Here is a 21,071-nt window from a genome sequence, read left to right on the forward strand (position 1 = left end):
CTACGTCTTGAATTATTATTATTATTTTTTCTAAAATCCTGTCAAATGTGCACAAACTACTAGCTACTACTAAATATTGTAGAAACATAATTTTCTGTAAAGTTGCTTTGTAACGATTTATTTTGTAAAAAGCGCTATACAAATAAACTTGAATGTATTTTAGGAATAAAGCAAACTACAAATTACAAAAACAATGGCATGTTTCTGAAATACAAAATGAGAAAATAAACCAAATTTAAGAAAAGCCATTCAGACTGTATGCATTCTGTCCTGAACTCCATGTAACTTTGTCCACGTGTTATGAAAGTCCTTGCAGAGCATCACACAGTTGCAGGGATGTCATTTATCATCTGACTGCTGCTCAAAAGAACCTTGGATACTCTCCCTGAACCACACGTCTTGACTAGTTTAACAATTCATGCTATTGTTTGATCTGTATGTCTTCAATTCAGTTCACCGTTTATGTAAAGCTCAATTAATTAATACGGTTTTGTTCTAAAGCTGCTTTACAGAGAATAACCCCATTTAAACTCCTCAGTGGTTAATCAAAGATGACAGTAACAACCTTGGGAGATTCAGCGGTTAAAGAAGGAAAAACTCTTCTCAAAAAGACACATGGTTAAAGGAATTGTGTTATTGTAAAGTTTGTTTAAAAGGAATTTGTCAAAAGCTTATTGCATTGAATCAGTGTTCGTACAGAGGAAGGTCTGCCTCCTCATCCTCACACTCCTCTCGCTGGATCACATCAGCACAGTGTCTGTGTGCTGTAACGAGATGTCCTGGGACAGAACCCAACATGCCCACACTGCCAGAGACAAACCAGGATGAGAACAGTGGAACTGTCAATGAAAATCTAGCACAATGACAAAAATATGCTTCCTATACCAGTGTTACTATAGGTAGCTTGAATTAATATCATAAAGATAAAATAATAATAAATAAACCTTACCTGCAATAACATTTATATATATGGCATGTAAACCTTCAACTATATATATATCAGTGGTGGACAATAACGGAGTAGCTTTACTTCGTTACTGTACTTAAGTACATTTTTCAAGTATCTGTACTTTACTGGAGTAGTTTTATTTTGAGTAACTTTTACTTTTACTTCACTACATTCCAAAGCATAAGATCGTACTTTTAACTTCACTACATTTCATAAAACATATAGTTACTCCCTATAATATATTACGTGCTCCGACACGCAGAAGCGGTGTCTGATTCATCATGAATGAACTGAGTCTTTTCAAAATAAACTTTACTCAGATCGCTTTTTTATCGGTTTACGAATTAGAATGATCCGATTGCAGCTGTTCTGGAGTCGACCACTCACTGATTCAAATGAACCGTTTAGTGTGAGTCTCCTGAAGTAAGAACAGGCAGATCTTGTGAGCGTGCGTGCGTCTGATGTTGCTAAAAGTAAGTTATTAATATCGAAATTTAGGATTAATTATTGTAACTGAAAATCATATTTAGGTCAAAATTGTCAGTTGTTTGGGAACTAAATCCGCTGTAAAGAGAGAACTATTTAAGCCCACTGAAATGCTCCAGTGCAAAGCAGACACATCTATCAGCGTCTCCGTGTATTAGGTTAAAAAATAAAATAAAATAACCTTAAACTAACACAGATTAAATAAAATAACTCATGCATGTCCAAATTCCCCGCAACCGTAATATTAAATGGAGTTATTTTTTACATTCTTTGGTCGAAGTTTTCAGATCGGCACTTCGGAGCCTGTTCGGTTGATTCAGATCGGCACTTCGGAGACTGTTCGCGACTCGGTTGATTCAGATCGGCGCTTCGGAGCCCGTTCGCGACTCGGTTGATTCAGATCGGCACTTCGGAGAATGTTCGCGACTCGGTTGATTCAGATCGGCACTTCGGAGAATGTTCGCGACTCGGTTGATTCAGATCGGCGCTTCGGAGCCTGTTCGCGACTCGGTTGATTCAGATCGGCACTTCGGAGACTGTTCGCGACTCGGTTGATTCAGATCGGCGCTTCGGAGCCTGTTCGCGACTCGGTTGATTCAGATCGGCGCTTCGGAGCCTGTTCGCGACTCGGTTGATTCAGATCGGCGCTTCGGAGCCTGTTCGCGACTCGGTTGATTCAGATCGGCTCTTCGGAGCCTGTTCGCGACTCGGTTGATTCAGAGCGCCACTTCGGAGCCTGTTCGCGACTCGGTTGATTCAGATCGGGAAATTGGAGCCTGTTCGCGACTCGGTTGATTCAGATCGGCACTTCGGAGCCTGTTCGCGACTCGGTTGATTCAGATCGGCACTTCGGAGCCTGTTCGCGACTCGGTTGATTCAGATCGGGAAATTGGAGCATGTTTGAGATTTTTTTAAATTCAGATCTGGACATCAAAGCAAGTTTGTCAAACAGTTAATTGGTGATAAATGAATATTGAGGCTTTTTTTTACCTGTCGATTCAGCATGTGCATGGACCCACACACAAAGGTGGACACACTCTAGACTTAATCATCAGTAAAGCTCTAAACTTTTCATCCATTGTTATTAAGGACGTTGTTCATAACCGCTCTGAAAATAAGTAGCCTAAATATTGTTAGCTGATGCTAACTGTCTAGCTAACAAGCTTGCTGGTGCTAACTTGAGGTAATTTTATAAATAATGTCCAAATATTTTTATTCAACCACCTATATATATATATATATATATATATATATATATATATATATATATATATATATATATATATATATATATAGATATAGATATAGATTACATCTAGGTACAAAAGAAAGGATGTGATGTTCAGAACATGGTTACTACAGTAATTATCAAAGAGGGGAAGAGATGCACCCAGTTTGGCCAGGGGTGTTTTTACACCCCAGACAAGGTTTGAGAAGGAAAAAATCATTATGAAAATTTAATTATGTAGGGGAATTTACAGTTAAAACCCAAGGACCAGATATGTCGCAATGAAGACCAGGACTCAGAGATGAGTTCAATTAATAATAATAATTTTACTTGAAGAAAATAGTTTGCAATTTCATCAGCAGAAGTCAGCTTCAACACTCTCAAAGGAGTTCGCAGGCCGCCCCCAGTACAATACAAAATCAACCACAGTTATACCCTGACAGAGGATACTAATTGCGTCAATACATGAGTCAACAAAATTCTGATTGGTTCCAAAACCTAGATAAAACTCTCCAAAGACGTATATCTGATATGCTGGACACTGGCAGTTGATCGTTTGTCCTGGGACTGTCTGAGCTTCTCCCTGTACAGACAGATACTAACACACATACACAGAGAACTTATCTAAAATTCAAGGCTTTCTAGCACTGGCGAGTGTCTTATCATTACGGTTGGATACACACACATAATATGTGGACATTAATCTTGAGGAAAAGAAATACAGCACACATAAGGTTACACATTTCACTCTTGCTATAACTTGATTAATAGTCAAACAAGAAATCATGTAATAAAATAATTAATATCAGTATGAAGGATATGGCAAATCGGCATCCACTCCTTCAATTATATTTTCCTTAAAATCTTCAGGCCTTATTATCATGTCATATATAACTGTGATGTTCTGTAAAACAACAAACTTTAAAATACTTTGTTCTTACTTGTGAAAATCAGATGGTCATCTCTGTTTTCTCTCAGGTACATCACAGTGTAAGCTTCACAGTGAACATTACTCTCGTAAGCGTAGTCCATATCAACAACAAAAATATATCTTCACTCCATATAGTGGTTATTTTGGAAAAAATCCCAGGTATTTTGAGCAGTAGGATTATTAAAAAAAAGTGCTAATATAAAATTAAATTAGCCTATATAAAATTGCAAACATCTATCTTTCAGTACTTTTTTACTTAAGTACATAAAAAATTGAGTACTTTTGTACTTTCACTTGAGTAAGATTGAAAAAGGAGTACTTTTACTTTTACTGGAGTAATATTTTATCATACGTATCTGTACTTTTACTCAAGTACTTGATTTGTGTACTTCGTCCACCACTGATATATATATATATATATAGTTAAACCATCAACTTATTTCATTTAGTTGCCAAGGCAATGATTTTTGTTTGGCACTAAAATAACAAACTAATAAACAAAAACTTAAATTGGATTTGATTCGATTCTATTATATTTATTTACAATTTAGCTGAAATTAAATTTTGTGTCAGATTTTTTTTTTTTATTTCAGCTAGTTTTTAAATAAAATAATTAAAACTAATAAATACATTTAAATTAGATTAGACCAAATATAAATTTAAGACATAAAAAATGACTAAAACGTTAAGTAAATTTAAAGTTAATATATATTTTACAAAATTATTCAAATGTAAAAATAGAAAATATATACTGAACTATAAAATTATACTAAAAAAGCACTGCTTCCTATGGAGGGTTTATATGGTCTAAAGTGAGTATTAGTACATTTTGGGCCAAAAACACATACATACATATATATATATATATAATAATAATAAAAAAAGAATACTATGAACAAATTTAACAACATTTTTGGTGAACACTACAGATATGTACTACAGATATTATTAACCTTCATGATTGCTGTAATTGCTTTTTTCATAGACTGCTGATATAAAGATGAAAATGGTGATGATCTTCAGTTTTGCAGTGAGCTCGGCGTTACGTGATCAGACTCATTACCCCTCTCTGCACCTGGCTGCCTGCTAGTCAACAGCTGTAATTGTCCCCTTCAGATCTCCATCCCAGATCAGAGTCTGCAGCACCAGTGGTGACAGATGAGCTGAATGTAGAAAACGCAGAAATAACCTGTGGAAACACATGTGGGGGGGAATAAGTTGCTTCATTTACGATGCCTAAAATAAATGCTTAAAAACATTAAAGAGTCTGCAACAATTCTCCTGATAGCAGCAAGTGAAGTAAGCATGTTGTTAGTTTTATAGCCACCAGATGTCACTGTTGCACAATAAATGCCTAACATGGACTTTACAATTACTAAATGCTTAAAAAAAAAATATATATATATATATATATATATAGCAAAAAATGGCATATGTCAGCATAAGAAGAATACATAAATGTTTAGCAACTTTAGCAGTTAATGTCGGGTGTAAACTACAAGGCTGCCTTCACTAATATTCTGCTGCTAATTGATAGACAGTTACATTATTTAATGTGCTGTGTGAGAAATGACTTTGGAATGATTTTAAGCCTAACTTTCAGTACAGGAAAACATAAGCAGCAGGTTAAAGGCTTGAAGTACTAGCTGGACTGACATGAGACACAATGCGTTTCCCGTAAGTCATTTCCAACAGCAAAAGACGGCTAAGTTTGTCACGTTTGAAAGGTTACAGATTTGTTCACAAGTTAACTATTTACATTCAACAAAATCACACAGGTTGACTCATCAATGTTGCTGAAGGAGGAACTATTTAAATCAACTTTTGTTTTTTCTGGTCTCATCTTGCTGGTCAGCCTGGGCTTTTCTGATAATCAACATACTGTATATTATTTTTTTTACTGTTTTAAAGCAGTTTTGGGCACCTGCTAGCTTGACATGTATCTAAAACACTTCTAAAACCTTCAGAGATGGACAGCCTGGTGAGTGAAAATCAGTTTGATGGCAGCAGGACCGGCCCTGACCAATTTGCTGCCCTAGGCAAGATTTTACCTGGTGCCCCATGCATCACAGCCCATTTCACCCTGTCATTGTGTTCATGATTTAGCATATATATACACACACACACACACACACACACACACACATTACAGAAGAACTGTTTCCAACACTCATAATAAATCATCATATTAGAATGATTTCTAAAGGATCATGTGATCGACTGATGTCACATGTGACACAGAAGACTGGAGTAATGATGCTGAAAATTCAGCTTTGCATCACAGAAATAAATGATAATTTAAAGTATAATAAATTGAAAACAAATTATTTTAAATTGTAATAATATATAACAATATTAAATTTTTTCTGTATTTTTGATCAAATAAATGCAGGCTTGATGAGCAGAAGAAACTTCTTTCAAAAACATTAAAAATAGTAATGTTTCCAAACTTTTGGCCTGTACTGTATCCCCCCAAAACTGCACAACTGTAGAGTAAAACATTAATAAAAAAGTGATAATAAAAAGTGCGTCTTAAAACTGACATGATTGTACAAAATCACAGTCTGGGAACTCAGAACAACTGCTAACATTAAGTTTAAGGTAAAAATAACTGCCATGAAATTATAGTATCTTACTCCTATGCAATAAATTGTTCTTTCACTACATCTCGTTACCTCTGTCTTTATCCTCTTCGGCACTGTATCTATCGCAGACTATGCTCATTTATAATGTGTCATGTAAATTCGGCCTTCCGTCACAATCAGGAAACTTTCACCGTGTCTGGAACTGGCGCGTACGGAAGTTCTAAGCGGCCATGCATTATAATTTTTTTTTCCTTTTTGTTTTCTCGTTATAACGACTTAATTTTCTCGTTATCTCGACAATGAAGTTCGTTTTCTCGTTATAACGACTTATTTTTCTCGTTATCTCGACATAACGAAAGTTTGTTTTCTCATTATAACGACATGACAGTTTTACTGTTGCTAGGCACTTTGACAGGCATCTGATGGACAACCATGCAGGGGCTATACTGTAGCCTATATTTCGCCTAGGTAATAACGTCTACAATACTGTATATAAATAAAGGCTGATCAATCACTGTTGATTTTTCCAGAGACAGTACAACGAACGTTTTGTTTTTGTAATTAACATGTTTAAATGGCAACACCGCGAAATTAGAGCTGCTTGGATTAAACTCACTTTTCATTTTCCCTTTATTTGAAATAAAATTATATATAATTAGTAATTTGTAGTAGTCATTATATGATGTGGCAGATATCATGTGTGTTACAAGCTTCTGTTTGAAAAGCGTCCATGTGTACATATAGTGTGTGTGTGTGTGTGTAGAAAAAAATGATTACAACATTATAGAACAAAACTGAATTAAATAAGCCTATGGATTTTACATATATATCACATTTCTCATTAATATGGTTAACAATAAAGATTAGTAATAAGGAAAAGAAGCACATCAGCCTACATCGTTAAATCCCGTCCTACTGTAGATAAACAGAATACAGTGACGTCAACCTTTGTTTTGATAAGCAGTTATTTTATGACACAAAACGCGTTGGTGAAACTCATGCATCTAGCAGGAACTTCATACACAAAATATTCATATTGATTCAAGCATATTTAACATTTATGAATTAATTAAATGTCAGTAATGAAGACTGCACAAATTATAGCGATCATGAGGAAGGTCCGCGTACAGTAAAGTGTATAGTGTACAACACCCCATCAGTTATATTCAGGTCTATAGTGCCACCTGCTGGCGCAGTTTTGTAACTTCTTAGAGAAAACTAGTTCGTTATAACGAGAAAACGAACTCCGTTATGTCGAGAAAACGAGAAAATGAAGTCGTTATAACGAGAAAACGAGAAGAAAAAATATTATAATGCATGGCCGCTTAGAACTTCCGTAGGCGCGAGCTGCCAGGCCCGTTTCTACGAGCTGTGTGTTAACAAAAGCAGTGCTGTCTATATTGGATGCGGCGTCGGGCACGCTACACAACAAATTAACAACAACTGATCGTGCGCGCGCTCTGTTTCTGATGCACTTCAAGCACTCGATGGGCGGGGGAAGACTGAAGAGCCGGGCTCTTTTTTTTTTTCTTGGTAGTATTTCGAATTAATGGTTTTTAAATAGTAGCCTATTATAAAAAAAAAAAAATGCATAAAAAAAAAAAAAAAAAAAAAAGAAATTCACTCGTTCACTCATTCTGGCGCCCCTATGGATGAGTGGCGCCCTTAGCATTTGCCTATACCGCCAATGGCGCGGGCCGGCCCTGGATGGCAGAAAAAATGGCAGAGAATCTGTTTTTGTTCACAAGTTGTTCACATAATCACAAAAGTTTCCTGGTCCAAGAAGAAAGTTCAACTTTTTGTGGTTTTCTGGTCTCAGCTTAATGACCAGCCTGGCCATTACTGATATTTAGCTAGTTTTTGCAAATTTTTGATGGTTTTAAAGTAGTTTTTGGCACTTTTTGCCTTCTAGTTAGTTAACAAGATGCCAAAATACTTACACCCTGATTAGTGAAATCAGTTTGATTGTCAGTGAAGACCAGAAAACTACACACAGCTAAGGTTAGTTTAATCAGTATTCTGTTCACCATTTCACATTGCTAGAAACAAACCATATTCATGTGGTTTTCTTGTCTCAGCTTATGTCTGATGGGCAGTTAAGACCAGCCAACTAGCTAAATGCCCCAATTTACTTGAAGCAAAATCAAAGAACTAACTGGTGTGACGCCAAGTTTGTTTTGGAAATTTAAAACAGCTTGACATAGCAACTTTCCAGAAAAGTTTGCTCCAGCTGGTAAACAGCTTTCATTGGTCCGTTGTGATGACATAATAGGTGGGTGTGGCTCTGTGGCTCCGCCTTCTTGACAATTAACTCTTCTTCAGTTAATTTCTTGTGGGTCAGACTATCACAAGTAAAAATATAAACACAATGGAAAGCTGCTTTAAAGTAGTAATTGAAGTAGTAGGGCGGCGTCTAGATGTTTGCTAATGGTAAACTGCTGCTCGGGTATTTAAAAAAGCTTTTTACCCCTAAGTGAAAAACAAAAATGAACATCACAATAAGTATATCAGAGCCTTATTGATGGTTTAATCTCCTTAAAAAAAACTCTTTACTGATAGGAAGTTACAAAAAATAAGCACTAGTCTGTAGTGTATTTTCTTTAGCAGTCAATTGTGGCTTCAAATCTTCTCATTTGGTTTGGTGCTTGTTTTCTGTCTTCAAGTCTGCAATCTGTTGGACTTAAAATTTAGCTTAATGGTGCCATTATCATGTCTGGCAAAAAAATCAAGTCATACTCCACATTCCATACCAGATGGGGGCAGTATGCCTTAATAAAGTGAATTGGTCTACTCTAGAGTGGTTATGTTGCCCGCATACCGCCTCCCATGGCTGAAACTAGTATTACGACACCTGTCGGGCTGTGGCTAGTAATGCTAATGCTAATTAAGGTTGATATCTCTGCAGCACTATAACTTGACATTTTTTAAATGACATCATCGCCCTTATTTCTTCTCATTCTTTTGATGCGTGTAGGTCATTTTTTGGATATTTTTACCTCAATTTTTACACATGGCACCTTTAAAGGGGTGGGATGACGTTGCTAAAAAGAACATTTTGTTGTGTATTTGGAGTAATGCAATGTGTTATTGCAGTCGAAGGTAAAAAATTAAATAAAAATCATTATTTTACACAATGTACATTATTGTTTCTGCTCTATGCCCCGCCTTTCTGAAACGTGTTAATTTTTACAAAGCTCATCGTTATGAAAAGCGAGGTGTGCTTTGATTGGACAGCTATCCAGTGCATTGTGATTGGCTGAATATCTCAAGCGTGTGACGGAAATCATACTCCCCTTACCATACTCTGATGCCGTCTCCCAGCACGACTACACAAAACCGATAAAACCCATTACAAACCAAGTATTTGTTGCATCCAGTGGGGACATGATTACTGATTATGAAATATACTGTGTTTTAACGAGTTGCGTTGCATATCATGCTGTGAACTCTTTATGTGTGCATTTGTGATCGGAGAAACAACAAACAAAAGGCGCTACTCTACGCTGCTTAAAACCCAAGTAATCATTTTACTGGCTGTGAGTCAGAAGCATCAGTCTGTCCTTGCAAAGTTGGAATTGCCCCACTTTATAGAAACAGCCTTTGTGCACAGACGGATTGTAGGCTACTTTTCCAGGTTTAAGAACCATAAAACGTGCTGCGCAGTGCGCACATATGAATATTTGGATGGAACTGTTCTGAAACAGTGTTGTAGAAAATCGTTCCACATCGTGACATAGACATGTGGAGGTGTGTTAGAATGAGTCATTTTAGGAGGGCGTGCACAAGTATTAACTTTTATAAAGAATCTCTCTTTGGGTTTGAGACTTTAGTCTTTGCAACTTTAGGGATCTTATCTATGCACAAACTGCTTGTAACACTCCAAAGAGAAAGGGATACTTGAAATTGCATCATATGACCCCTTTAAAAGGTCTCATCCCATTGAACTGTGCTAATCTCAAACCAGTGATAAAGAACAAGAAGGTCTTTTACACCAGGGAATCAACACCAGCATGCAGAAAATGTTCAGTTCTGAAACCAAGCGAAAAGTTCTTGAAAGCATCACTACAAAAAAAACATCAAACCAGCAAATCACCATAATCAGAGAACAAGCGATCAGATTCCTCTGTAACCCTACACGGACTTCACAGTAACTTGGGCTTGGTGATTGACTGGGTTTTGGATTTTGATGGGACTTCCTTTCATGGTACTGCCCCATAATTCACCTATGATTTGTGGTATTATCTCCATACACTGCCCTCGTCTTCATCCGAGTGTCACGTTTTGGTCTAATGGAAGCCCCTGCGGCTGTCTGTGGCTCCTTGTAACCCCCCAATATGCTTCCCATTAGGGTGAAAGAGCGTTGAGGCGGTCCCTCGCAACATGTGGTTCTATTTAGAGCAGGTGAAACAATGTAAGAAAATAGATCTGTCATACACTGCATTCCAGGGGTCAGGAGAGAGCAGCGTTAAATCATGGAAAGACTAATCCTGGAAAGATTGTGGTTGGACTTTACAGTGGAGCTCTGTAAAACTTTGCAGGGGTCTAAAAGTGCATCAGTGCCATTGCTCGCATGACTGTTATGGTGTTGGAGCTGTGCTATACGCTGTATGCCAAGGCCTTGAAACAAGCAGTCCACTCTCGTTTCATACACCGACCAGGTGTTTTCACTCAAACCTCTGAGGGACCGTCTTATTTCATTTGGAAAGTAAAGGGATGGGAGTGTTTTCTGGGCCTTTATGCAGAATTTAATCACTGCTAGTGATGTGTTTGACTGGCCCTTATTGAGGCCCCAAATTGGACTTTCATTGACTCTAGCTGAATGTAGCTAAAAAACTGAAATGTTATTTTTATTAATGTAATCCAAACTGTAAATCCAATATATATATACACACTGTAAATAACATTATTCAAATGATATATGTTTATATATATATATATATATATATATATATATATATATATATATATATATATATATATATTTATATATATATATATGTGTGTGTGAATGAAACACATTAAACATGTATACAGACACACACATACTGTACAGTTTATGAATTATATATTACATGAATTGTATAAATTATATATGAATATATATAAATTACTTTTTAATAAAGTAATGCAAACAATTTATATCATATATGTATTTATTAAACTATTAAATATATTATATATAATATACTAATGTACACACATTACATAATATTAGGGGTGTAATGGTTCACAAAATTCACGGTTCGGTTCGATACGATACACTGATGTCAGGGTTCGGTTCGGTTCGGTTCGATACGTTTTAGATACAGCAAAATGTAAAAACATCTCAACTTTTCAGAATGCCGCAAGCGCACCGCGGGTCATGTGACAAGAACCAACCAATCAGCTTCATCCTTTCCCGTAACAACGTTGAGAGCTCAGCCAAGATGAAGGAACAGCTGATCATAGTTGTATATGGATTGCAATTTTGAAATAAATTCAGTAGCAGAGCTACTGCAAGCGATTTTTAGAGCTGCAAATCCATTTATCCTTCGCTGAAATTTCCGCGTCTCATGGAGAGAGCACGTCATTGTTGCTTAGCAAAGACAGACGCCTCATGAGCGCTTCTGCCCGAGCGCTTTGGAAAGGAGGAGAAAGACGCGCTTAGCGTTTTCCATGCGTTTTTAGGCACGATATGTGAACGGCCCCTAAGGCGCTCGCTCACTCAGCACGCGCTGAAGGCTCGTTGCAAAATGTCTAATGCATTTAACAGACCAGAAATATAAGATCCTAAAATAACCAACAGGTCTGGTGTTTGGGTTGGATTCCCTGTAAGCTATAGTGTCTAAATGCTTCAGGGATAGTTTGCTGCGTGCATGTTTCTCCTTTTTTTCGTCTTTTCCCAGATAGTACTGACGCATATATCCCAGATATTCCCGCTGGTTTTTTTTTTTTTTTTTGTATTCCCGCTGGTGTACCCTGTCATGTTGCAGATGCGACATACCGTTGTTTATTTATCCACCACTCTCTTGCCATCACCATTATAGCTTAAAGGGAATCCAAAGTGCACCCAAACACCAGACCTGTTGGTTATTGGAGGATCTTCTCATTTCTAGTCTGTTAAACGCATTGGCTATTTTGCAACGAGCCTTCAGCGCGTACTGAGTGAGCGAGCGCCTGCTGAGTAGCCTAACATAAACATATAAGATGGTGTTTTTTTCTTCTTCGGGAGTGTCAGGGGCGTTGCCTGTTACGTTGTTTGGGTTATTGGGCTACCTTGTTGAACGCATATCATTATATTTCTTTCTCTCTCTTTTTTTTTTTTTTTCAAATATAATTAATTACTCCAACGAACCGTTCGGTATACATAATGCGTACCGCGTACCGAACCGAAAGCGTCGTACCGAACGGTTCAATACGAATACGCGTATCGTTACACCCCTACATAATATATTACATTTTTTAATAATTTAATGAATATATAAACTAGATAATATAAAATATACACTTTACAAAAAAAATACAAATTATATATATAATATTAAGAACATATCATTTGAAAAAAATTATTTACAGTAAATGTGTATATATATATATATATATATATATATATATATATATATATATATATATATATATATATATAAATATATATAAATATATATATATATATATATATAAATATATATATATATATATATATATATATATATATATATATATATATATATATATATATATATATATATATATATATAATCAATTGTATATATTTATTAATAAAACTATAAAAACTATGAAAATGTATCATATGTAATGTGCACATCTCTCTCTCTCTCTCTTTCTATATTTATAATAATTTTTATTTATTTTGTATGACATATTTGAATAGATTAAAATTATATAATTATTGACTAAAACTGACTAAATAAAAAGGCATAACAAACCCACCACAATACTGAAGCAGCAGAAGACTGAATGCTAATGCTGGATGAGGGTCCTTAACATTTGTAACTAGTGTTATATGAGGCTTCCAGAAGTAACTCCAATAAAGGTCATGTGTTCTGTGGCCTCACAGGTGTGTCGGCTATCACTCCACCAGAGACCCTGTAAACATTTTACGTGCACAGAGACCTGGAATAAAAGAGCTCAGCATTCCACCTCCAAGGTCTGCCTCCAGTTGGGTTTGCCGTTTACCTCTTGCTTGTGAATTCCACTCTAAAACCTGGACTGCATTCAGTTTTGGCTGTCAGAGTGATTAGCATTCTGCTAACAGGGTTTGAGCTGCTAACTTCTTCCATATGAGCAGCATAATGAGAAACACAAAGATCGTTTGGACGAGAGTGCTGCCAAAACCAACCCAAAGGTTTAAAATTGCGGCCGCTTGCTTTCCACCGAATTCTAAAAGCAGTCCTCCAAATTCCACGCTCCTTTTATAGAGAGTAGGAACTAATGCTAGCATTTGTTTTCTCTTTATGCTAACGGACAAGAAGAGTACCACGGTTTCCCTTCAAAAAACAGTGGTTCCACTTCTTTTTTTTTCATTAAGGAACACGGGCGAGGTACAAATGGAGAATGTGTTGAAGCTATTTTCAGAAAATGTGTTTTTCTAAGCTCATAAATGGCTGAGCACTTGACCGCTGATTGCAGTTGATATCAGGAAACAGACCATTAAAGGCCATTAAACTCGCATCCCGCGACTGATTACTCAAATGAGCGGCGCAGGCTATTTTACGGTTAAACATCTCTCTCTCGCTCGCTCTCCTCACTGTGTCGTCCTACATTATGTTTCACTGCATAGTGCACCAAGCCGCTCTTTAACCACATACACGCCTGGTCATCTCATCATCTAAATTCAACTGCTGCTGGCACAGCCGGCACCAAATGAGTTTTCGTTGGTACCAAAACTAAATTGTAGATGGCAGTGTTACTCAAAACAACTGACTAGCAACTAGCAAATATTTTACTCTTATAACCTATTGTTCTATCAACAGAATGCCACTGAAATTCCACAACTTCGATTTATTAACCAAGGTCACAGAGACGCCGGTCATCTTCAGATGATGGTTATTTAAAAAAATTGCACTGAAGAGGTGTTCACGTGATTCTTCGTTTCCTGCTGTTTAACGAGGCCTGCGGTTTGGATCGGAGCCAGTTCCGCTGATGGTTTACGCCTCTGCGGGGCAAGACCCATTAGAAAGCCAATGGTCTGCGTCCCTCAGGAAGGATAACTTGTATCTGCAATCAGGCCTGATTTTTATTCCCTGTGTTTAAAGAGTTAATTACATGTCCTGCATCAGCCGGGCTGCTGTGAGCCCTTCGGTTTGGCATTGATTAATGAGCGCCTTAAAATAAGGCTCCGGTTTCACCAGCAGCTAGTAATACAGTCCAGTTTAATTGGTTTGGTGAATTTACAGCAGGTTTCCTGCTAATTGCATTGCATTTAGTTCTGCTGCGGCTACAATATAAAAACAACACCAAGCATGCCATTTGTAAACTTCATCTCCTTTGGGAGCTCTTAAAGGTATGCCAAGGCCTGCTACAAATGCTAACAATATTTGACTAAAAATAGCGATGCTAGTAACTACAAGCTAATTTTTCCATCAAAATGCGGTGTAGTATTTCCTACTAAACAGGACGTTTGGTGAGGACATATCAAAGGCCTTGTCCACTTTTTTAAATAGCCAACAGCATACTTTTCCAGAATTTAGTTATACACATAATGAGTAGCTTTAAACTTGAAAAGCTTAAGTTTCAACGAAACTTCCCCTTTCTGTCGGAAGCTGTAAAGCTACTATGGTCAAACAACAACTTTTCTGGAATGTAACACTGATTTTCTACTCCATTACTCGGTTATACTATATGATTTTCCAGCAAATACTAGCCTTAGGGTTAGGATTAGTCAGGGTTATGGTTAGTTAGAGTTTTTGCTAGGTCAATTGAAATCAATTAAATCAATGAACTCACAATCAAAGGAATCTGAATTTAGGGCTAAAAATATGAGCGTAATCAACAAAAAAGTAATTCAGCATCTTGAATGCGTTTGACTCAGATTCAGATCAAACATTGATATCAGTAATCAGTGCATTAAACCATTAAGCATACAGATGTCAGTGAAATACGAGCATTCTGGGAACAATTAAATGCTACTGCAACAGAAGAGAATATCCCTTTTTTTTTGTTTTTTGGACCATCTTTGTTTCCGGACTTTGGCAGACGAGTTGGAAAACAGTCGATCTTTGTTTAATTAGTGCGTGTCACTTTCATGAGCAGTCACAAATCATCAAATGGAAATATTTTTACGAGCATCAAGCTAAGATCCTTTTTTGTGGCTTGTTGTAGGAAATGATTCCCAGAAGAAAAACGGACCCTCTAACATTGATTGATATATTGTGTTTTGCGATCGGTTTGTTGAAAAATCTGTGTATTCCTGTTTAAATTTTACACACATGCTTCAGGAAGTGAACTGTTCAAATGAGCACCATTCCACTACTATGATGCTTTCATCAAGACATCAAAAAAAAAGAAGAAAAAAAAGGGTTGGAGCTAAACTCTGCAACGCATTGGCCCTCCAGGGCAACATTTGAAGAACCCTGCCCAAGCATCTACCTAGAAATACCTAGTGACTGCTTAGTAAGAACTTAGCAACCTCTCATTATACTATAACAAATTCCTTGCTGATAACAACACCCTGGCAACAACCCACAAAACCCCAATGCGTCCAATATTTTGGATAATTTCCAACTCTGAAAAGGAAGATTTCACTCATTTAGCCTCAACATCTTCCAAACATAAAATCAGACATAGTAACAAACAGAAAACAGTGATTTATGGCCAGTACCAGAAGAGCAAGAGTAAATGGCTGTACTTGTGGCCAGCGCGGGCAGAGGAACAGTACTCATAGCTTCTCTAATTATTCTATTTTAAGTCCTGTAATGATTACGGTCTCTCACTCTCTCCCTCACACTGCCTTTTCACCATCCCTTTGACTGATATTGGGATATATCAAGACCTCAAAGCAATGATGCCCTAAAAACACCTGTGAATGTGTAAAATCCCATATTTACCAAAATCCAGTATCATTGTCTTCCACCCTTATAAACCGTTTTCATACTTGTCTTGACTTGCAGCCAATCAAAGGATGAGGGTGGAAAATTGAAAGCATGGAGAGGATCTGCCTTTTGTTCAGAGCTGATGCATGAAGAGATTGGAAGCCAAGATCAGAGGTGCCACATTGGCGCTCGTCTCGATGGATCAGTGCGACCGGCAGAAGGAGGGAGGGAGAGCAATATGTGTTTAAATGGATCACATAACAACAGCTTACACTGACAGGAGACAAGGTATACCACAGAACTGGATAGTTTAGTCCACAAGATTTACCTTAATGGATTTTTTGCTATGAACTAGGTGAGTAGAAACAAACTATGAATAAAGTTCTACAAAAATCTGGTAGTTGGTTTGAGTTCACAAGGTACAATTCATAAGTCATCCTGGGCAAGACATTTGACCCCGGGTCATTCCAGGAGGACTGTGCAAGTCGTTTTGGGTATAAAGCAAATGCTAAATGACTAGTTAAGCTGAATGAGAGGGTAGGTATTCCAGAGAACTGTTTGAAGTAGTATTTAAGACTTTCTGAATAGAAAGAATTGGTCCTTTCTTCACCTGGAGAACCTCCATGAGGATATGCCCCGACCACCAGACCCTTCAAAACGTGGACCCTAGAGTCTGCACTGTGGCAAATGCTGTTGATGGACACTCCTGATGCCATTGGCTCGCCACTTTGCAATTTCAGGGATACAAAGAGGACCAGCGCTGAGACACGGGCCCCAGGAGAATGACAGTATCTGGGCAGCAAGCAAGCATGATTGTGGCTGGCCCTAAAATAGCCTGCGGTGGGGCTGGTGTTTCAAAGCTATGGCTGGGACAGCACAGAAACCGCATGCCACTGCTTTCAACATGCATCTGACACCGCTGTACTGGAAATGGGGCAGACAAACCCAAATGCCCTCAGGAGATTGGCTCCAGTATAACTGTGGTGTGATTGTAGGGTGGCTTTGCATCCCATCAGGTTTTATAATGCACCTTGGTAAAGTTTAATTTTAAGTCTGAGGGTTGATTCAGTCACTCCAAATCATACAAAACAGGAAAATCACTTGTTAGTGTAAACAGTGATTTCAGGTGACACTCATGAAGTTGATGGTTTGATCACAGTTGTGTCTTGAGCAAGACACTTAACCCCAGACTGCTCGAGCGGAACTGTCGCTCATTATAATGCATTCAATGTCAGATACAGGATATTCCTACTCTGTTCCATTGCTTGGTGCCAGGAATACAAAAAAGCAGTGCTACCACTACCTTTGCAGCCAAGAAAGAACTCCAAATTGTGGAAAATAAAAAGCAATATGCAATGCAAGAAACTTACTTTGTTTCACACACAAGTCTCTGCAAACATTTGTTGAACAGATATTATGCTAGTATGAACTTTAACAGTGTGCATTTTAATGGAGGCTGCATTTGCATGTGATGTCATCCAGTCCATGAGCGGAATTGAAGGAGTTATAGATTTTTAAGTCAATGACATACACCTGCAGAACGGGGACTCCTGAAGAACACGGAATGATTCGGTGTTCTATTCTGCCAGTGATCACACAACTCATTTCCTATCATTATTTTGACTACTCACAGGCAGTGTTGGGCAGTAACACGTTTTAAGTAACGCACTACTGTAACTCAGTTGCTTTTGACAGTAACTAATACTGTAACACATTACTTTTTAAATAAATTAACTCTGTTAACGTTACCATATGGTGTATTGTCCGTTACTTTTTTAAAAATTAATAAATTTTGAATGAAGTGCAACCTAAACTGTTTGCAGCAGTGATGCATTGTAGGATTGGTGGATGCCAACCACTGTAAACACGAAGACGCACTGTGGGCGTGTTTCCGTTTATTCAAGTATTGTGCGGCAGTCATGGCGAGTCAAGGCAAGAGATAAATATGCTCATTATTTCACTTTACTTGAGCATAAAGACAAAAACCTTTTAGTCAAATGTAAGCTGTGTCTTTCTGGTTCGAATGTCCTTTCCTAGCACACGAATTTCCAATCCGTGCGCTCAGATTTTGTAAACCGTACCCTCGGTTTTTGAATCTGTACCCACGAATTCATAATCTGCGCGCACACTTTCGCAGTCCGTTCCCATGGATTTGTAAACTGTAGCCTACTCACGGATTCATGCAGCAAGCTCCTACGTGTTAACATACAGTTTTAATGAATATTATTATGTGGAATGGGTCTACAGCAAAGTGTCTTGAGTGATTCTCTGTATGTTTTTCTCATACAGGTGAAACATTGTTGAAAACATGCAGCCTGTCTCTACTGGCTTTCAGGCAGCTCCTTAGCATGATAATATAGATTTCATTTTTAAACAGCATTTATATATATAATATTGAATAATGACTGAATACATAAGTTTAAGCAACAAAATATTGTTTATTTTTGTTCAACCAAGTCTAGCCATAATATACTAAGTCCAATTCTCAATAACCTTGGCCAAAACAATAAAGAGTTCAACATAAAGTGCCAGTTGCACATACAAAATAATACATAGTTCAACATAAAGTGTAAAGTCTACGCTAGCTGCTATATGTTTTGCGTTGAGGTGATACTTGAGGCTCTGTGTGCTGCAGTGATATGCGAACGCTAGTTGGTGCTCCAGTATAATCGGTCCCGCCGAAACTCATCCAGTGAGAAACGTTCCGCAGTGCAAAAATAAGTTTTTCTGTAATTAATTAATCTTAATTAATGCATTATTTTTTGTGTAATTAATTAATCTCAATTAACGCGTTAAAGTCCCGGCCCTAGTATGTATATGTTTCTCAAAATTGATTCTGAGTAATTCAGATTGCTTTCATTTATTTATTTCAAAATGTTTTGTGTTGTCCATTGTTGATAGTTTTCATACTGAAGCTGTGAAAGGAACATTTTTAAGGGCTCAACACAACAGCTTTTATGATGCAGAAGCCACTTTAGTTTTTGATTCTGAATATATTATTCAGGTGTTTTGTTATTTATTTCAGAAATCCTTGTGATATACAATATTCAGTTTGTGCTGGTCTGACTTAATCAAAATAGTCTTTAAAAATTACTTTCTGTTTTACTTTGTGTTTGTATAGACCATAACGCATAAAAGCGCTTTAATGGGAACATTAAAGAAAGTTATTTAAAAAAGTAACTAAAAAGTTAATTTGAACACTAATGCATTACTTTTTGGTGTAAGTGATCAACAAAGTAATTGAGTTACTTTTTGAATTAAGTAACTAGTAACTGTAACTACTTACTATTTCTTAGTAACTAGCACAACACTGGTGTTGTCATAACGTTCACCTTGGAGATTGAAAATGTTTCTTTTTTTGAGACCCCACAATCCCAAATTCAGACCCAGAACAATAAAACCCACAGAAGAGGTGGGAGTTCAATTCAAATCAGATCAAGGAATCTTTATATTACCAAACTGCAGGGAGAGGAAGAGTAGATATAAATCATAATCTGTAAGATTAACCACAATCTGATGTGATCCAACCACCTCAGAGAAAACCAGTGTTGAGCTGCTGCAAGAGCTTTTGAAGCACAGCAGCTGTGTTCAAAGAGTTCTCGTGTGTTCTGATTGGTGGATGATGATGATGATGATGATTGGAGAAAGACTAGAGCAATCAAATAGTGAGAGAGTGATCTGCTCACCTGGTTAAGTTCGTGGACATTTTGACTTGGAAAGCAGTTCGGAATGGAAATATTGATATTTTATTTGTTAAAAATGTTACCGGCTCCAGACGTAGGGGAATCTGCGCCGGCACAAGCCAAATCACGCACTAAGCTGTGAATGATAAGGAGACGAACACGTTATTGCCATGCTCAAGTGCAGTTTTAATATGACTCAAAGATGATCACAGCTGAAAGATGGACATATCATACTTTGTCTACAAGCATCCCAAAATTCTCAATAAAATAGCATTCAAATGTCACTTTAACAATACTCATATGAATAAAATCAAGGCACTGCAATTAGTTCTCACATATTAATATTGGCATAACTGCATGAACAAAATAACCCAATAAAGATGAAAATACCTCTGTGTAATGTAGTATTGATAATACTTTGAGATATTGAATACAGCATTTAATCAAAGAAAAACATTTCTTCACCATAAATGATACTGACTTGTATAAATGCAACAATGATACCAATCACTCTGAAACAGTGTCACTTTCCCATATATTTATGAATAATTACATATATGCAATTAACTAAATTTCACTGTAACACCTTTAATAATCTTAAACGCATTAATATCCAAATTTCCAGTATCCCAATATCCAGTTTTGAACCATAAAACTAGTGTTAACACCTTAAACAATCCCCATCACATTTTGTTATTCAAATGAAATATCCCTCGTAATCAATATTATGCCTTCACATGCATTAACTAATAGAATAGCTGCAAAAATGCATACTATTTTTAATTAACATACACCGTAGATGAAAATGCATATAATCAGAATGATTGACAGACAAGTGTTTAGGAAACAATCCAATGTCTTACAGATTTCCACATACCTGAATCAAGACATTCTGTTTATGTCCCTTTGGTTAATCTATGCTAATTTTGCTAACCACGAGTTAGCAGATAACATTTAACATTTTCTCCAACCTAAATCTTGTCCTATTATCCTACTATCACATTCCCACATCATTTCCAACCATTTCTTCTTAGTTACAACGATGGATGATTAATACAAATCACTTTAAAAGAGTTATTACCCATACCTGTGAATAAGGAGACGAACACGTTATTGCCATGCTCAAGTGCAGTTTTAATATGACCCAGAACTCGAGCTGTCGGTCTCCTAATAACCCA

At 37.0% G+C, this 21,071-nt stretch overlaps 1 long non-coding RNA gene across 1 annotated transcript; it reads right to left on the reverse strand.

The window, feature by feature from the left end:
- Window positions 1–614: 614 nt before the first annotated feature.
- On the reverse strand, window positions 615–21,063 carry LOC127946862 (uncharacterized). Its single transcript, XR_008151185.1, has 4 exons — window positions 20,981–21,063; window positions 19,897–20,029; window positions 4,548–4,783; window positions 615–805 (listed from the first exon to the last, which is right to left on the reverse strand). It is a non-coding gene; the product is annotated as an uncharacterized LOC127946862 (long non-coding RNA).
- Window positions 21,064–21,071: the final 8 nt, after the last annotated feature.

This window comes from Carassius gibelio, chromosome A25, assembly GCF_023724105.1.
Source record: "Carassius gibelio isolate Cgi1373 ecotype wild population from Czech Republic chromosome A25, carGib1.2-hapl.c, whole genome shotgun sequence".
In the NCBI taxonomy this organism is placed as follows: domain Eukaryota; kingdom Metazoa; phylum Chordata; class Actinopteri; order Cypriniformes; family Cyprinidae; genus Carassius; species Carassius gibelio.